Here is a 20,435-nt window from a genome sequence, read left to right on the forward strand (position 1 = left end):
TTGAAGTGTTATTTGGTCAAAAAATTGAGGTTAGATGACTCTTGAGTGGCCTTTCAGGATTCAGCGCAGGCTTGGTCAGGTGACAATGCTCTATAGAGCACCCTTGAGTGAGAGACAGTGCTCCGTAGTGAAATTAGGCCCTCTTTGACCTACTCTGATCTACCTTAGGGAAAATTCCCACATTTGGATTGAGTTTTTAACCAAATTTCCTCTGTTTGATTGATTGTTGATTGATCAATGAATGTCATGTCTCACAAAACAAGTTTTTATCTCCTTTTCTAGCCCTACTTTGACTTGGTTGATTAATGTTTATTAAATTTTTTCTTTGTCATTATCGATCCATAGTAAAATTTAGATTATAGTTGATTAATCTTTGTTTGAAAGAAAGTGTTGTAAAAGTCTTCTTTTCCTTCGAAACTAGACAGTCGTAAAGTATTCATTCTTATAAAAAGATTGATTGATTGTATGTGCATTAGTTTCCTTTTTGTTCACCATAAAATTAAGGGATTTGAAAGGAAAAACTTGCATCGTTTATATTGTATTTTCTGAATGCTTGAGAGGAATAGCTAGGGAAATTGCATTAGATGTGCTCTTTTCTCTTTGTGAAAGCTCTGAGTGCTCTATCCCTAAAACAAAGCAGGCGTCGTAAAACAAAGCAGATGTCACTAACTTGTCTGCAATACATCTTGAGTGTGATACCTCATTCCACGTACATGAGTATATCGTAGCTTGTCCACATACCTTCAGGTATATAAGACAGCGTTATAGTACATAGAGTATATGGGAATGATCTCACTGTGTGGTTTGCATTAGACAACGCTTATACAGATTGGGCCTCCACATACTTTTGGGTATATATGGGAGGACAAAACTAGGTTTCTATCCATCCTTAGGTAACTGAGTTAGCCACCTTGTACACTGTGATACACTGAACATAGCATTCGGGGAGATTGCTTTCCTGTACTTCTCGGTTCACCGGGAGGTATTCTGCAGTTCACAGTTGCTTGGTAAACCTTTTCCCTATATTATCCTTCTTTTGTTTTCTTATTTTACTTTGATTAAAATAAAATTAATTGACCATAGATAACATCCTCCACGCTCACTCCTTAGTTGATCTTAGGTTGAAACATATGGCAACAAATCTAGAGTCCAATGTTCAAGGAATTCCCTTTGATAGGAATCCCAGTCCTTTTCCTCCTTTTGGAAATATTGGTGCTCCATATATGGCTATATTGTCCCTTCTGAGATTTACCATTGGCTTGCCAGTATGGTTTTTTTCAATCTCCTCAGTTCAAAATGTCATGATTTCTCCACAATCGAGTACTTCTCCAATTGGAAAAAATCAACCTCCAGTTGATCCTAAAGTTGACCCTTTGCCTTCTTCCTCAGTTGTTTCTTCCTCTGCTTCTTCCTCTTCAGCTGATGAAAGTATTGGTACTAGTAACCAAGTGGCTAAGAAGAAGAAGAAAGGGAACAAGAAGAAGAAGAAGAAAATTCAACAGAGGGGAAACTAAGCAACCATTTTTTTGAATGCAATATCCAATGAGAAACCATCTGTCAAGAGTCACAAACTTTGATATCCATGCAAAATTTGTGCTGGAGACCATCTTCTTCAAAATTGTCCTGATATTCCAAAGATCTTAGAAGAATGGTCTTTTCGTTCACATCATCCTTTGTCATCAACTTCTGGAGATTATGTTGGTGACACACCATCAACTAGTGGTAGTAAAGTTCACGAAAAGAAGGGTAAAGTTAAGTTTCCTTGCAGGTTATGTGAAGGGAATCACCCCATTCACCTTTGTCCCTATTTGGATGAAGCCAAAAAAGTGTTGGATAACTGTCCTACTTCATCGCATCGACTTCCATCTGGTTACAGGAGACTCTCCCTTAATCCTTCACTATATGATGAATTGACTGGCTCAAATCAGCCGTCGGTCAATCCCAATCTCTCTGAATGTGAATCCAATGAGTCTATACCTGACCCAAATTCACAAGTCGAGGAAACAGTTGACCCGATTTCACCTTCAGTTAATTGTACCTTTCCCGAAGAGAGTGAATATGATACCACTCAGGTTCCTTTTGTTTCTTCAGATTCCAATGAGCTTGGGGAAAATCCTCCCGTTCCATCAAGACAGGAGGAAAATTCTCCCATTCTCATAACTCAAGGGGATAATTCTCTCATTCTTACGCTACCCCCTCCAAGTAGTCTGGTCACTTCCTTTGATTGGAATCGACTGGCAATATTTTGTCTTCCTTCTTATGTGCCTTTCTAGATCATAGTACAGGTTTGTAATATGATTGTATCTGGCACTATTTTAGATGAAGGTGCATCTGTGAGTATCCTTTCCTCTATTGCTTGGCAAGAGCTTGGTTAACTGCCACTTGTGTTTGTTATCCAGAATATATTGGCTTTTAACAGAGGAACTAGTCAACCATTAGGGATCCTTCCTCAGTTTCCTATTAATTTGGGAGGAAAAATCATTTATCTGAATGTGATGGTAGTCCCAAGCCCCTTATATTACAATTTACTTCTTGGGCATGAATGTGTTTATGACATGGGAGATATTTTTTCAACACTCTTTCGAGTGATTTGTTTCTCGCATGAAGGTAGAATTGTCATCATTGACCAACTTTCATTTCCCGGTCCAAATATGGCTTCCACTCAACCATCTTCTCTAAATGGTCCTTTTGTACCAATGGTATCATCCCCGCCAAGGGTTAATTATGTGGCAACCCATTCCGTGTCTACATCAACTGACGATCAATTCAGTGATGTTGTACATTATGTACTGAGAGAATTGGAACCAAATCTCTCCTTCCAGAGAATTCTTATCCCATCTGATGAGAACCTCTTGGAAGTCATGACCTCTTATGGGTCATGAAAAAAGGAAATGAGGATAGTTCTTTACTGTGTCAACCTCATTAAAAAATTAAATAGGTCCCATGAGGATAGTTCTTGGTCTTGTGTCAACCTCGTTAAAAAATGAAACAAGGAATATGAGGATAGTTCCTGGTCTTGTGTCAAACTCATTAAAAAATGAAACAAGGAATATGAGGATAGTTCCTTGTCTTGTGTCAACCTCATTAAAAATGAAACAAGGAAAGTGAGTAGAGTTCCTTGTCTTGTGTCAAGCTCATTAAAAAATGAAACAAGGAGTATAAGCATAGTTCCTTATCTTGTGTCAAGCTCGTTAAAAAATGAAACAAGGAATCTGAGCAGAGTTCCTTGTCTTGTGTCAATCTCATTAAAAAATAAAACAAGGTCCCCTGGAGAAAAGTTCCAATTCGATTCTTTGATTAGATCTCATAAAATCCCAGTCGAGTCTTTCACTTGATCTCGTAAATGAACCTTCATTCCATCCACCTGATAGCCACAAGTAGTCTACTTAGGTGAATGTAATGAAGCTTGGTGGGCATGCGCCTAGTGGTAAAAATAAGTTTCCCTGTAGGTTATGTGAACGGAATCACCCCATTCACCTTTTTCCCTATATGGATGAAGCCAAACAGGCGTTGGATAACCGTCTTGCTTCACTACAATGAATTCCATCTGGTTATAGGAGACTCTCCCTTTCATCATGTTGGGGGCATGTAAACCAATCTCAAACATAGTTCTTCATTTCAAGCTTATGTAAAAATGAAACTAAATTCAAGCATAGTTCTTCATTTTAAGATTGTGTAAAAATGAAACTGAATCCAAACATAGTTTTTCATTTCAAGATTGTGTAAACATGAAACTTAATTCAAACATAGTTCCCTTTGGTTCAAGCTTGTGTAAAACTGAACCCATCTCCATTTTAACCCTCGTGATTTCCATTTTAATCAGACTCTTCCGTCAAATGAGCCTTGGTTATTTTCTCCTTCCATCGTCACTATCTGCTTGGCCAATTATAAACTTTTACTTGGTTGTTTTACCCTTTTTGAGGAACTGTTGCAATGAGTGGTATTATTAGCTAGCCTCTTCACATAAATCAGCATGATTTGAGAAGTTCCAACATCATCGAAACTAGTCTCTATCCTAGACACCACTCGTTCCTCAAAGTGGAGTCCTCTTTAAGCTCTTTTCAGAATCTTGAAATATGAAAAGATTTCCGAGCGCTTGTCCTTTTCAGCTTGTTAATGGATTGGAAACGACATATACTCAGTATAAGTTTAACCCTTTTCTATACTGATATAGATTATTTACGAAAAATGAATACGTTGACCAAACATGGTCAATAGGTTCTCTCTCATATTGTTTTATGCTTTTTCGGGCTTGAGAGACAAATCTACGAAAAAGAACATGTGGAGTTTTCTTTTTCTTCCCTTTTCAAACTCTCTAAACATGAAAAGGACTGAGTTATCTTTGTCATTAAACTCGTTATAACATCAAATAGTGACAAACTTGTCCATCTAGACAAGACCGAGTTTCACCTTCGCTAGACTCGTTAAAATATCAAATAGCGACGGATTCACCAGAAGGGTGGAATTGTACAACAAGCATATGTTATCCTCCTCAAGCTTGATAAAAATAAAGAGGTACTAGTCAGCAATGACTGGAGAAAATGGGAAAAAGGGGTAAACCAATTTATGGTAGCAGGTCGCTCTTGAACATGACACTTTCACTCCATCACTGTGACTACTTGGGTTGGGTTATCGGCTTGATGGTTATCATACTGTTGGTCTATCATACCATCCATCACCTTGTTTTGGGTCAATGCTACCAATTCATTTTAGTGTCACCAACATGTTCAAGAGAAGTCATCCAGTCAGAATTTGTCCTTTGCAATACCATAAACCTTCATTTTCATGATCGCCATTCCTGAACTTTGTTTCGTCAGTCAAATTCCATCTCTGAAATCATTACACTCGTTTTGTGTCGTTGATGTAGGATACATCAAGGCCCTCCTGCGACGAGTCACTTCTTATTGACATCAACGCATTATCCAAGAAGTTGACTTAGAAACACCCTTCTAGTACCTTGAGGCTAGCATACATCAATGGCAGGTTTCTCGCTTATGGCGATAGGTTGACATCAATGGCCTTTGACCAAAATACTTTGTATGGTTTTCGACATCAAATCATCCATTCACATCATGCAGAATGTACTGTAGTACCTTGAGTATGATTATCATTATTGGAAATTTCTCTCGCGTCTGTTAATAGCTTACATCATTGGCTGGTAATTAGATGGTGTCTTCCCATGTTTAACTTCAGATCACATATTCACATGGTTATATTCATACTTGAGTGAATGATTGAATGAGATATAAGACCCCGGATCTAGTTTCATCCATCCAGGCTACGATTTTAAGAGTACTAAATCATATGTAAAATGGATTTACATTTATGGTCATTCCGATCATGGGTATATATCTATAGACGATTGTCTATGTACATGTAATGAAAGTTTATAAGTTGAGCATGGGTATCCCTTCCCTCAGCAATATAAGTAAAAATCAAAATATCATGATATATGTATTGTAATTGATGCAGGTCACCTTCCACTTCGAAACCTCCTCATCACGTCGTAAAGCATTTCATTCAACATTTGCATTTTTTGACTTCATGCTTTAGGGGGCAGCTGTTACAAATCCATTTGGGCACATCACTCCTGTTACACAACAATTTGTCACCGTTTGTCACCGTCCCTGTTACCCCTCACCCGCACACTAGAGGACTCATTCCGGGACCTGTGAGAAGTGACATGACCTGAAACCACTTGCATTATATTCCTCTGAGTATGAGCTTCATTTGCCCTGAAGACATATCCTGCAAAATCTCCATGAAAACAACTCTTTTTGCATTAGCGCGGGTCCACAGTTTACTTCCCGTGCCAATGAGGGAAATCCTCTAAAAAGGGCACGCCATTGGCGCTCTGTCTCAGAGTCGCACTCGCGCCAACCGAATTGAGTAAAGTTTTTAACCAACAAACTCCCGAAGCTTCTCTTCAACCCATTCACCAACTAAATCTATGTTGAGCTAGGATGGTTTGGCTTCGAATCTCCATAGAAGGGAAAGTGGTTTGCCACCATTCATAGAAGTTTCCAAGTGATAAAGCCAATCCCATGAATAATGTGGTTGATCCTATCTTTTTCTTCTCTATCTATAAAAGCTTGCCTCTATGCCTTGAGCAAGCTAGTTCGAGTCAGAGTTACAATAGTTCCAGTTCTAGTATAGTGATAGAGAGTTTGAAGCTGCAAGAGCCTTCTTTGCACCCATAAGGCCAAATCTAAGTAAGGAGATTCTTGTCACCCAAAGAGAGAGAGGCTTGTTCCTATCCCAACAAGCTTTGCAAGACTTGTGTAGTTGACTACCTAGCCAAAGGAGGATTTGACGTCAAAACAATGGTTGTATTATTCTTTGTTATTTATTAATAATAGATGACTATCATTATGGTTCCACTCTCATGGTCATTTTGTTTGACTGAAAAGTTCTCAACTCTCTCGTAGTTAGTGTTCATCGAACGAAATGATACGTTTTGGCATATAGCTTGCGTTTAGGGAATTGTGAGAGAATTACATACGGTAGGACCTGGAAATCGAAACCTAATCAAAGATCAACCGTAAAATGAACTGAATGAACTTAAAAATGCATTGGAACATAACGCTCGCTGTTTAGAGGTCTAGGCTAGAGACGTGCTCCGGCGTCGTTAAACCTAGTCACTTTTGTTTCACTTAAGGTTGGGCGATTCCTCCTTCCGTGACGCAACAAGTGGTCTAGCACAGACTTGCGCTCCCACGTACCGTCGAGTATATGGAGAGACCCCACTAGGTTATCATCCTTTATCCACAGGAATCCGTGTTTGCCACCTTACAAGTCGTAATGCACCGAACACAGCATTCGGGAAGATTGACTGCCGTACGGGAAGTCCTTGGTTTTCATATGACTGCCAAGGTGTATATGCAGTTTTACGGATTTGTTTGGTAAACCTTTTTGCCTAGTTCTCCAGAGTAGTCACTTTTGATCCTTTTCGAACTCCTTAAAAGAAAAGGCTCACTTGAGCACTTGTCACTTCGGGCTCACAAAACATTCGAAGGCGACTAGAGTCACCTTTTTGTCCTTTTCTCGACTCTTAAAACATGAAAAGGTCAAGTTGTGTCCTTGCGTCTTAAAATTTATTTGGCCGCAATTAACATTTACCCGGTTAGATCTCCTTTGTGTTAGCTTGACTAGGCTTCTTTTCGTTCTCGATGGCAACTTTTCCGGGGTTCACCAACCCAGGGATCCCCTCTGATGGAAACCCTGGTCATTTCGCTCCTTTTGGAAATGTTGGTGCTCCTTATATGGCGACGTTGTCCGTCCCAGGGTGGACTATTGGGTTGCCGGTCTGGTTTTTCTCAACCTCTTTGGTCCCTATCGTCTCACCGTCTAGTCAATCCGTCCCTCCACCTGAACAACATCATGTTGATTCTAAGGTGGATCTCTCCCCTTCTACGCCCACTTCTACGTCCTCATCTTCTACTTCGCCTGGTGAAAGTCTCGATTCGAGTAACCCGATGGCTAAGAAGAAGAAGAAGAAGATGAAGAAGGAGAAGGCTCCTAAGGGAGAGGTTACAAGTGCAGTTACCCCCTCGAGTACACCTGAAGTCGGGCCCCCTTCCGCTCCTCCACGGAAGGTCAAGTTTCCTTGTCGATTATGCAAGGAGGACCATATTCTTTGCGATTGTCCTGGCATTCCTAGGGTACTAGAAGTATGGTCTCACGATCTGGCCCACCCCTCATCGTCCTCTGAAGCTCACGGCGATGCTACCTTATTAGTCAGGAAATGTAAGGAGAAAGGGAAGATTCGAATCCCCTGTAGACTTTGTGAAGGAAATCATCCCCTTCACCTTTGTCCACTCATGGATAAAGCCTCTGTTGTCTTGGAAAGTCTTACAGCTCCTTCACCCCAACTTCCTGGTGGTTATCAACATCTCTCTGCAGCTGCAGGTCATCCCCCTGCTGACAAAGAGATTGCTTCAAATTCTTCTCTTGTCCAGGCCCCTCTTCCCGAACTCGACTGTCCCCAGCCTGTTCCAAACCAACCATTGGTCGGAAAGAGTGTCGACTCGAGTCCGTCGTTCGCTCACTCTGTTTCGGAAGAGAATCACGCCCATGTTCTTCTCGTCTCTTCAGATTCTCTTGAGTCCCGAAATGACTCTCCTAACCCAGCTGCTCCCGAAGGTTCTCTTTCAATTCCTTTAGCACATGGGGGCAATCATACGATTCCCCCACCAAGTACTCTGGTCGCTTCCTTTGATTGGAATCACCTGATCGCCGGTCGCCTTCCATCCCATATGCCTTTCCAGATCACAGTACATGCCTGTGCTAAGGTAGTACCTGGCACTATTTTGGATGAAGGGGCGTCTGTCAGTCTTATGCCGTACACTACTTGGCAAGCTTTAGGTTCCCCACAGCTTGGGCCAATCACTCAGAATCTGTTGGCCTTCGACGGAGGAGCCTTTCCATCTCTAGGAGTTCTCCCGAAGTTCCCTATTACTTTGGAAGGCAAAACCATCTATATAGACGTCTTGGTTACCCAAGGTGTTTTAGACTTTAGTCTTCTCCTTGGTCGCGACTATGTTTATGCCATGGGGGCCCTCATTTCTTCGCTTTTCCGTGTGGTTTGCTTTCTGCACGATGGAAGAATTGTGACTATCGATCAAGTGTCATTCATTAGTCCCCCGATGCCTCCTGCGCCGTTGTCGTCCCCTCCTAGTTTTCATCCACCAGTTGCATCTACCCCACTACAAATCAACTACGTGGCCACCTATCCCATGCCTAGATCCAGTGATGCCGCCATCGTGAATAGTGCCCTGGCGGCATTGGGCCCTGACTTCCAAGATGTCTCCCTTCCACCGGGAGTGGCAATCTTGGAAGCCCCGACTTTCTATTCATTATGATGAAGTTCGGGTGGAGCATAGTTCCTTTCCAGTGTCAAGCTCCTTAAAAAATGAAACTCGGTTTGGGTGGAGCATAATTCTTTTCTGGTGTCAAGCTCCTTAAAAAATGAAACTAGGTTTGGTGGAGCATAGTTCCTTTCCGGTGTCAAGCTCCTTAAAACATGAAACTAGGTTTGGCCCGAGCATAGTTCTTGATCTTGTGTCAAGCTCGTTAAAAAATGAAACAAGGGTTATGAGGATAGTTCTTTTACTATGTCAACCTCATTAAAAAATGAAACCACCCCTTTTCCCAATCGAGTCTTTGATTAAGATCTCGTAAAATCCAAGTCCAGTCTTTCCAAGATCTCGAAAGTGAACCTTCATTCCATCCACTGTGTTGAATGCAATGAAGCTTGGGGGGCATGTACCTTGTTTTGCGTCATTATTTTGGGGGCATGCGAACTTATAACAAGCATAGTTTTTCGTTTCAAACTTGTGTAAACATGAAACAGAATCCAAGCAAAGTTCTCCATGGTTCAAGCTTGTGTAAAAATGAACCCATACCCATTTTACATCTTGTGATTGCTATCTTTATCTGCTTTGGTTGTTTTCATTCCATCGCCACCATCTCTATGGCCAATCATATGCTTTCACTTGGTTGTTTTACCTTTCCTGAGGGACCGCAGTTATGAGTGGTTTTGTTAGCCAGCCTCTTGACCATTACATGTTTTGAGCAGTTCCACCATTGCCGGAACACGTTGCTACCCTTTATACCACTCGTTCCTCTAGGATGAGTCACCTTTAAGCTCTTTTCTGACTCATAAAATATGAAAAGATTGCCGAGTATTTTTCCCTTTTTGACTTGTTAAAGATAATAAAAATGGAGGTCTACTTTCAGCTCTTTTTCGACCATTTAAAGACGAAAAGATCGCCGAGTTATCCCTCTTGACTCGTTAAACGTAAATAAGAGGCAGTTGTCTTTAAACCCTTTTCCGACCGTGTAAAAATGAAAAGATCGTCGGACCCTTGTCGTCTCAGGTTCGTTAATGGTTACGAAGCGACGTGGCTTCGATCGCTTTTTTACTTTTTCAGATCAATGTCACTACATATGAAAAGTACTCCTCGATCATAATGGTCGGGCGGTTCTTTTGAGCATTGTTTTATACTTTTTCGGGCTTGGGAGACACAAATTTACGAAAAAGGACCCCCCTGGAGTTTTCTTTTCTGTTGTCTTTTCAGACTCTCTAAACAGGAAAAGACGCCGAGTTCTTCCTTTGTCAGACTCGTTAAAACTTAATGACATCGGATTCTATCGTAATGACGCCTTACAAGCATATGCTATCCCCATCAAGCTTGTTAAAAATAACTGGGGTACTCGCCAGAAATGGTGGGGAAAATGGACCCATAATTATTGTCGTGTTAGCAGTATGTCTCTTGAACATGGCACTAGTCTGCATTCGTGTCTGGGTGGGAACATCTCATCTTGTTTTTACACTAGCCTCCGTGGGTTTGGGTTATCCTATTTGACCTCTCATCTGCTCCTTGCCTTGTCACCATGACCTCTGCTCATTTGATGTCAAATACTGCCAAGTCCACTGTCGTGCCACCGATATGTTCAAGAGAAGTTGACCTCTGCAGAATTACAACCCTCCTCTGATACCTCACATAATTTTGATTCACCACAACATTCTTCCTCTGTCTTGTGTCAATGATGTGGGAAACACTATGGCCCACCTTTGATCAAGGTCACTTCCTGTCGACTTCAGCTCATTATCCAAGAAACTGATCTAGAGACTCCCTTCCAGTGCCTTCGAGCCTGCATGCCTCAATGGCAGGTTCTTCGTGTTCGACGAGAGGTTTTCATCATTGGCCTCCGATCGAATGATTCTACGGGTGTTCGACACTAGCTCACTCATTCGCACGCCGTAGATTGTACCTATAGTACCTTGAGGACCATTTTCATTATTGGTGGTACCTCTCGCGTCTGTTAACAAATTTCATTATTGGCTGGTAATCAGACGATGTTCATGCATGTTCGACTTCAACTCATGTATTCACATGCCTGAACTTGTACTCCGTACGGGTCGAGATGGAGCGCAAGACCTTGGATTTTGTTTGTTGGAATCCAGGCTGCGATTTGTGGCTTATTATGATCATTACATGACTCATTCACTAGATGGCTGCGACCATGCCTGAGTCTATTTATCGATCCTCACTGGATGGCTGCGCCCATACCTTGGATCTAGATTTTTATGTACTCTGTTATGGATGGCTGCGCCCATACCACATATATCATGTCCTTGAGATATCAGTTGTACTTCTTTTCGCAGGTTCTCCGGCGGCTGTGGTTTCAGTTACGCATGTTCTTGTAAATCATTTCACCCCTCTCTCTCCCTCGGGCCTCATGCTTTAGGGGGCATCTGTTACATAGCAATTTGTCACCGTCCCTGTTACCCCTCACCTGCACACTGGAGGACTCATTCCGGGACTTGTGAGAAGTGACATGACCTGAAACCACTTGCATTATATTCCTCTGAGTATGAGCTTCATTTTCTCTGAAGACATCTCCTACAAAATCTCCATGAAAATAACTCTTTTTGCATTAGCGCGGGTCCACAGTTTACTTCCCGTGCCAATGAGGGAAATCCTCTAAAAAGGGCGCGCCATTGGTGCTCTGTCTCAGAGTCGCACTCGCACCAACCGAATTGAGTAAAGTTTTTAATCAAAAAACTCCCGAAGGTTCTCTTCAACCCATTCACCAACTGAATCTATGTTAAGCTAGGATGGTTTGGCTTCGAATCTCCATAGAAGGGAAAGTGGTTTGCCACCTTTCATGGAAGTTTCCAAGTGATAAATCCAATCCCATGAATAATGTGGTTGATCCTATCTTTTTCTTCTCTATCTATAAAAGCTTGCCTCTATGCCTTGAGCAAGCTAGTTCGAGTCAGAGTTACAATAGTTCCAGTTCTAGTATAGTGATAGAGAGTTTGAAGCTGCAAGAGCCTTCTTTGCACCCACAAGGCCAAATCTAAGTAAGGATATTCTTTTCACCCAAAGAGAGAGAGGCTTGTTCCTATCCCAACAAGCTTTACAAGACTTGTGTAGTTGACTACCCAGCCAAAGGAGGATTTGATGTCAGAACAATGGTTGTATTCTTCTTTGTTATTTATTAATAATAGATGACTATCATTATTATTCCACTCTCATTGTCTTATGTTTGATGTTGAGTTATATCTTTTCTGACTGATATATAATTGCATCTACTAGATTTTATGCTTGTATTCGTGTTGTTCTTTGCATGTGCAGGTGTCCAATCACGGAGATCGTGGGGATCGTGACCAGCCAAGGCAAAGGAACGAGGGTGACATCTCTTCTACGAACACTAGCGTTGGAATCCAAGTAGGTTCTCGCCATCCACTTTTATTTGCAATTAGGAACTTGCGTGATAGCATTGTGTGATTGTTGCTAGACCCGGTCTGGGCTAGTAGGGATCGTCTCTGTCCGCAGAGAGGATTTACCTTCACAAAAACTCCCGTCATCTAGATTAGTGTTTTAGGGCTCATCAAACCCTAATTTCAGTTGCTACATGCCCTAGGCAAGTCACCCTTTTGAATGCCTCCTTCCTAGACAGTTTCATAACTTGAAGACATCCTGAAATGACCTCTAGAGGGACCAGCGTAGGTAGGCCCATGTAAGGGTGTGCTGTAGAGCAATTGAGTCCATGCTAGGGTGCTCTGCAAAGCACTTAGGCCTCCTTTCACCTGTACTAGGTGAGTTTGAGTGAAATTCACATAGGGTTTTGGGAATATTCTTATCTTTCGGAGTCATCTAGAAGGTTCCCTCACTTATCAACTCCTATGAGCTCGAAAATGGATAAGGAATGAGTTAAGATGTATCCTATCCTCTCATACCTTCCTCCATGGAATTAATTCTAAGTATGGAAGGCCATTCAATACCACCATTTATGACATAACCTCCTTCATATCCCTATAAATTGACCACTCATCTAAGTGATCATGGGCTTGACTTTGATGATTGTAAGGAGATAATGTTAGTTTGAGAATTGAGACTATTGTAAGTGTCATTATGCTACCAGATTTTCATGCTTATGATGTGATGTGGATGGAACCAAAGCTGGAGTAGTGACTTCAAATCAAACATGATGGTTGTAATTCCTTCTTATATTCAATAAAGTATTTGAACCTTTTTCCATATGTTTGTATTGTCATATGATGCTTATATGTGTGAAATGTATATGATTGCATTCACTTGTATTCAATAGATCTTTTGCTTTGATCGGTTCTTGGTCTTCTATTTGTGTTTACAGGTACTTCTCAAGTGTGTTAAGTATGGGAAGGAGCGATAGGATCGATACAAAGGAGACAAGAAGAAAGCGGAACTACAAGTAGGTCTTCTCATCTTCTTTGTGTTATCTATTGCTTATAGGAAAAGGCTAAAGTGCTTTAGATTGTTGTTCTAGATATGTCTACTTATCTAGGGAATTAGTATTTATCCGTAGATACCAAATTCTCCAAAACAATGGCTAGTAGATGTTTGGTTAAGGTCTTGTTGAGTTTATTTCTTTTGTTTCATTGTTTCCCTATACCTTACTTGATTTTAGGCTTCCATTCCATTCTGGGCAGTGGCCTGGGTTTTGGGCATGAAAAAATTGCTTAAATACTGAGGTCACTAGCATAAATGTGGCAAGTTTAGTCCATATTCACTGGCATGCAGGCCTATGAGAGCGAATTTAGGTCTTTGGTCACTCCCTTGGCCATAGCATGAGAGCGAATATGGCCTCAAAGGTATAGAACAACAGTGGACCTAGGGACAGACTATCTGAGTTGCTGACTTGTCTCCTATAGGTTCTGTTGATGATGTTGGATGAATGTGTGTGATGTTCCATCAATTCCGCTTCCTTAAGGTTACCTAGGAGGTCGAATATGATCATAGTAGCCTCTCATCTCATGTTCACCCTGGTTGGCATGGCTACTTGGGTAAATGTGGGCGGATGGTTTTACACCAAAATAGAAGGAGGGAAGACAGATGCAGGATCAAGATCTTTTTCAACAAATTTAAGAATTGATAGAGATAAATGACATGAAGGCGAAAATAGAGGTGCAAAATCAAGATGTCAACCTGATGCCTAGCAAACAGCAAGTCACTATTCAATATCCACCACCTCCACCAGTAGAGTCAGTTCCAAGAGAGGAAGAGGAAGTTGCTCCTCTTGAAAATGATACAATTATGGACACGTACAATCTATCATACGATGAACTCCAAAAGAAGATTGTACAAGCGCGTAAGAAGAATTTTCCGGATGATCTCACATCTCCTATATTTATTGGAGAAAGGGTAATTGTGGCTGACACCAGGAGAAATATCGAAGCCATTGCCTCAACCAACTTGGCCTTCGTAGGTGTAGAAAATTCAAACACTCAATATCTAATGTCTGAGAATAATAAATTGGCAAAGAACTTGTAGGATGCCAAGAAAGAGGTTGAACATCTCTACAAAGTAGCTCAGAACGGAGCTTCTGCATATGTCCACCTAGAGAAAATGAGGGAAATGATACTTAGTGAAGTATCCACACTTGGAGAGACCATATGGAACCTCTATGAGGAGCTTGTTATTGTGCATCAAGCAATTTCCCACGTGCATGGCTTACATCAGCAGTGTAAAGATGTTGTAAAAATTCTAAGAAATGTGCAAGTTGTAATCGCTACCATGCGTGAATGGACAATGTGATACAAATGTGCACCATTTGACTTGGGTATGAAAATGAAGCCATAGGTAGAGGTGGAGAAGGTAAGAGTGTGGATGTTGATCCAAAACAACAAACAAATTACCTCCCTCATTAGTAACATTCAGGCCTCGTATGTACAATTATACAATAGTATGGATTTCTTGGTAAAGACTAAAAAGATACCATAAGTTGGATCACTCACTAAAGCCAAACCTAGGAACCAGGTCAAAAATGAGATTGAGCAATACTTGGAGTAGCTGGGACATATTTGCACCAAGGAGGACTTGGAGGTGAATAGACAAAACATGAAAAAATACATTGGTGGCGCTATCCAAGTGTGGACAATGTTTCTCATTCTTTAGAAGAAAAAAGGTCAAGCAATCTCAATAGGGATTATGGCTATAAAATAAGCAGTTGTTGGGTCCCTACCCTTTCATCCTAGCCGTCCTCTCCCCCTCCGCCCCCACCCATTGTGTTGTTCTTTTTATTGTGGGTTTCTTTGGTCCTTTCCCCCTCGTCTCTTGGATGGTTTGTTCTTCCATTTTATTCATTTTCTTCTCTTTGACTTGTATTCAATATTTTATTTATTTATATTAATCTTAATTGTTCACTTACATTTTTCTATCTTAAAATTAAGAATATGTCTTTTAAATGGGTTCTAATTTTTTTTTTATGCCTTAATTGTTTAACATAATATATAAATAAATAAAAATATTTTATACCTGAACACAGATGAAAGAATTATAATGAGATAAACCAATTGATCCCGTTATACAATGAGTACAAATAAATATAAATAAATCAAATTAACAAACTAATTGAAAATAGTTAGGTTTTTCCATAATTCTTCACTGACTTTAATTTATATTCTAATAATTTGTAAGTGAGTTATTTAATATAGTTAAATTTATTAAATGTAGAATTAAGTCAAAGAACTAACTAACTAATTAGGTTATCTAGTTATTAATTAGTTATTAATTTTTCCTCATATTTCATATAATAATAATATAGGTATTTATATAGTTTATGAAGTTTTAAATAATAAAAGGTCTATTAGTTAGTTCTTAGTTTACACTCAATTTAGTTACATTTAATCAAAAATGAAATAAATATAATAGAACTAACTAATTAATTAATTAACTAATTATATTTCCCTTTCCATATCTCTTGGTCCTATCCTGTTACCCAATCCATTGTAGCCATATCCTAGTCAAATGTATTCGTTAGATGATCTGCTCTCTCTATTTATCTTGCAGCCATGATCTGGTTCTTCAACTTGTCCTAATGATGAACCACACTTGTTGGTTCAAAACGCATCGACAAACGAATTATGATGTGATTTTCGCTTAAAACTCTTCTAAAAAACTAGATCCAAATCATTGCACATGGATGCCATGGAGGCTAGAGTTTGCTTCTAGTGAGTCATTATCACATAGTTTGGGGATGGCATCGCACAATACCAAGCTTGGCACTGCTACGTGATTGAAAAGAATCAATTGGAAGTTTTGAACTTGAGTTTTCCCAAACTCAAGCATGATAGTGTTTTGTCTTGATAGGTTGTCTAGTTGGCTCTACCCTATTTTGTCTTATTTTGTCTTAGTGTCAATATTGGAATGTGAAGAGTCATGAGGATAGTCCAAAGGTCACAAAGGGGATTTGAAGAGTCACCCCCTCTTGTTATAAATAGAACCTCATAACTCATGAAAAGGGCTTTTTGGAGCCAATATTTTGGTTAGGATTAGGCTTAAAGTCGAGAGCTTGGGAGTTTTGTGAGAGCCTCAGCTTCTCCATAGCGTAGAGGAAGTATGTTTCATTGGAGGAGAAATTGATGTTGACTTCACGTTTTATTATTGGGGCTAGTGGTCCATTAATGGTGTATGTATGATTGGAACTTTCACTTAATAAAATATCAGAGGCAACACATTTTTGTGCATATGTTTTAAATGTAGTAGGAAAATTCTTGTTATGTTTGCAATGTATGTTATTTAGCTTATACTTATGCTTGTGAACTATTTCGTTTGCAGTGGTATGAATCTTGTTGAATGCGTGCTATTGTATTAATTCATCACTGTTAACTTGCGAACTATTTACATATTATCTTGTGATGTCATTATTCTCATGTGTTCCTTTCAAGTTGCATACCATTACAAGATTTTAAGAGGCTCAGTTATTTTACCTTCTACGTGGAAGAACCTTCATGCATCACACTTGACTCTTCGCAGGGTAATGCACTTGTACTCACCAGTCATTATACATCACTCTATGCATAATTGTAGCCAAGGAATATGATTAGCACTCACTGCATTGACAACCTGGCCGTATTCTAGATGGGAATCCTACACCAAATGGTGTGATGTCTAATTGGGACTTCATATCAGGGAGATCCCCTGAATGTTGGTGGGTCCAACACCATCAATATTTTTGGTGCTAGAAGGAGGGACACATGATAAGCTGAGCCCATGATGTCTACTTAAAATTTATACATTAATTCATGGCTTCATCCCATATCTTATCCCTAACATGTTTTTCTAAAACCTAGAAAATAAAAGTGACTTGTCAAATCTGAAATTCAATGGCGAGTGTGAAACAACCTTCTTTGAGCACACCACTCGTTTTCTTAAATTTTGCACAAAGAACAATATTGATTGCAAGGAAGCTACTTGTAGGTTGTTCACTCTTACGTTTGAAGGGCACATAAGGGAATGGTGTTACACGTTTCATGCCACTTCCATACACACTTTCGAATATCTTGCCACATAAATTTACGCTCCTTTGATAGGTATGATTACAAATTTGTGTTCAAGAAAATTATGAACTTGTTAAAAGAACCTGATGAATCTCTTGATGATTTTCATGATCGTTTCATTCATTTTTGCTTTGAATTATTTGAATATGACGTTGATTGGCCTTTAATTAAGGAAAAATTTGATTTTCTTGTTCACATTGCGATGAATCTGCACGAATATGAATCTTTCGAAAGCCTCCCAGCATACCTCAATATTAGATATTCTAAATCTATGATTGACGAGGTTGTTGTACCAAGTAACTCTCCATCTCCTTCTAATAAAAGAACTCTAGTTCCGCAGGTTGAGGTGGGTGAACTTGAGAATTCATCTGTTGATTTACAATGATCTTCTCCCACCCCGCATACTCAAAATTCTAGCGCATGTTTGGACTGTGAATCTGATGTTTGCGATGAAGTGTTATATCGTCATCCTCCATCCTTTGGTTCGTTTGGTCCTCCTGTTTATGAGTTGTTGTGTTCACCCATTTCCGACGTTTCTTTGGATTTTCATGAGGATCAAGTTAAGGATGGAGTTTGTGTCACGCATAAAACTTGTGATATCATTTACAATGACTCTGTGTTGGAGTCCACATCTGAACAAAAATATGTGATGAATATTGATTTTTATCCTTCTGCACCTATCCCCCATTATTTTGACATTTTCCATGATTTTGTCACTCCTGTTGAATTTTGCAAAAATTTAGTTTTTTATAATATTATTACTTCTGATCATTTTCAAAACTCATGGAATGTCTGTCTTTCATATGAATGCAGGCAGGAAAAATATCATGTTTTAAATCTCCCCAATCTATCATATCATCATTGTGAAGAATTAGAGGTTGAAATTTATTGTTTTCAATGTTCCCCTTTTTATGATTCGTCAGATCTTGAACTTTTTGATCTTGGATGTTGTGATATTATCACTCATTCATTTGATCACAATTCTTATTTTTCTGCTATTGATTTTTCTAAGCCACCATTCTTTGATGATCTACCTTATGATGATTTAGAAATTCTGCAAGTTGTCAAGGTAATTCAGCCTAAGTTGATGGTTATGTTAGGTTCTCTCTATCTTGATATCAGTTAAAATTATGATCATAACAATGATGTATCTTTCAAGGCTTCTCATCACTCCTCTGCACAAATTGAAAATCAATCTTTCTCACAATTTTCACATTGTCCATCTGCATTGAACTATCCTATCACTCAGTCAATGGAGGAGTGATACCTGGTGAGCACAGTTGCAAAACACAAGTTTTCTTCTTTCTTTATGTTCGCCTGCTTTCGTAGCTCAAAAGTTTGTTCTTCTATTTATTTGAATCATAATGTGTCAAAACATCATAATGCATTTGAAGAATGTTTTACATGCGCTTTTTTTCATAGTTTTCTGCGTGCATTTTCAAACTTTGATCGTCTTGGTATGTACTGCCTTATATTTTTTGTTTTCTTTTATTGTTGAATATCTTTCTTGGTATGAATTCCATCACTTACATAGGCCAACTGATGTGTTGGTGGTTACACTAGAAATATCATTTTACATAGGTCAGGCCTATTCTCTATTACTCTAGGAGCAGGAGTAGTTTGTTTCTTTCATTGCTTTGTTTTATTTTAATTTAATTTCTATCCCAATCCTTTTTCTGTCTTTCCTTTTTCTTTTTCTTTTTTTAGAAGTAGAATAGCTTCTGCGTGAGACCTTGTTTGGTTTCTGAAGAAAGAAAAGTGAAGTTTACGAGGAATTTGTGCTACTCTCAATGCTTTTTTATCTCTTTATTTCCTCTCTTTGCATGAATCTTTGATTCTTTTAGTCGTTGATACTTTTATGGAAAAAAACATCCTTTTTAAGAGAACACCATATAGGTTCATCAACCTCACAATCACTTGAGTGATTCTTCACATTGCAATAGGTTCTTCAATATCAATCTTTTGGTGGTTTTTTCAACCCTTAGGAAAGCCTCCACCCTCTATATTGTATCCCTATCAAGCCTCTCTTGGAGGATTCTTCAGCTGGTGTCCTTTCTCAGGGTCCAATTCATACGTTGTTTCCCTACCATACTTCTGACCCTCTTAGAATTTTTCTCAGTTCTCTTCCCTTAATGTCTTCCATTACGCACACACCAACCAGATAGAGAACTAGAAAATCATGGTAAAAGAGTGATCAAATTCTCCCATTTTGTTCCACCTAATAGAAAATCCCGTCAATATTTCCCAAGGTTTCCCACATCCCACTCCTAGACAGCATGACCCTTTTTTCCCTTAATTCTTTTCTCCTCTTTGTTAGGTTCCTATACCAATAGGAGTCATAATTTTGAATGACTGAGATTAAACCTTGTAATATGTACATACCTTTGATTTTGCAAATGTTTTCCATATTCAAAAAATAAAAAATTAAACGAGGGTATATCTTAAAAGAATAATCAAAGGTCAAAAAAGATGAAAAAGAAATGAACCCCAAGAAAAGGAAAAATACCATGAAAGTGAGCAAGCCAAAATACCACTCCCATTTACTTTTATGCATAATAAAGGATTGTGTGCAGCTTGTGATCCTTGCCACAATCCATGATAGTAAAAATGTTTAAACTTGGCTATTTAATGTTTTCAATTTCAAGTCTATAGGTAGAGAATAAAAATCTGGCCAAACAATGTAACCTTGGCAGATAAATAGATAGGTAGAGTAAATAAAAGGAGCTCAATAGTTTAATCTGAGCCCTTGGATGTAATAAGGTTAGATTTAGTTAGTTTACTATTGTAAAGAGAAAGAACAATATTTAATAAGGGTTTGCTAACTCAAATGCACCCTAAATAAGAGAAGAAAAAATGGTAGGATGAGTAGATGGGTAAGTTGAAGAAATGTTGCAGAAGTATGATGATTGGTTATGTTATCACTCAGGTTGTTCCCTAAGCTCCTCAAAGGGAATACGGCCGAGATAACCACTAACCAATCTTTTAGCTACAGGTCCTAGCCTACCTGCAACCAGAGAGGGTTCTCTCTTTATGATTTAACTTTGTTTTGGTATAATTTTACGCTAGTTATGATGTACAGGTTTTTGTTTTGAATTTGGTTGGA

This window comes from Pinus tabuliformis, chromosome 6 (assembly GCF_031772625.1).
Source record: "Pinus tabuliformis cultivar Carrire ecotype Pingquan chromosome 6, CPIR1, whole genome shotgun sequence".
Classification (NCBI taxonomy): Eukaryota; Viridiplantae; Streptophyta; class Pinopsida; order Pinales; family Pinaceae; genus Pinus; species Pinus tabuliformis.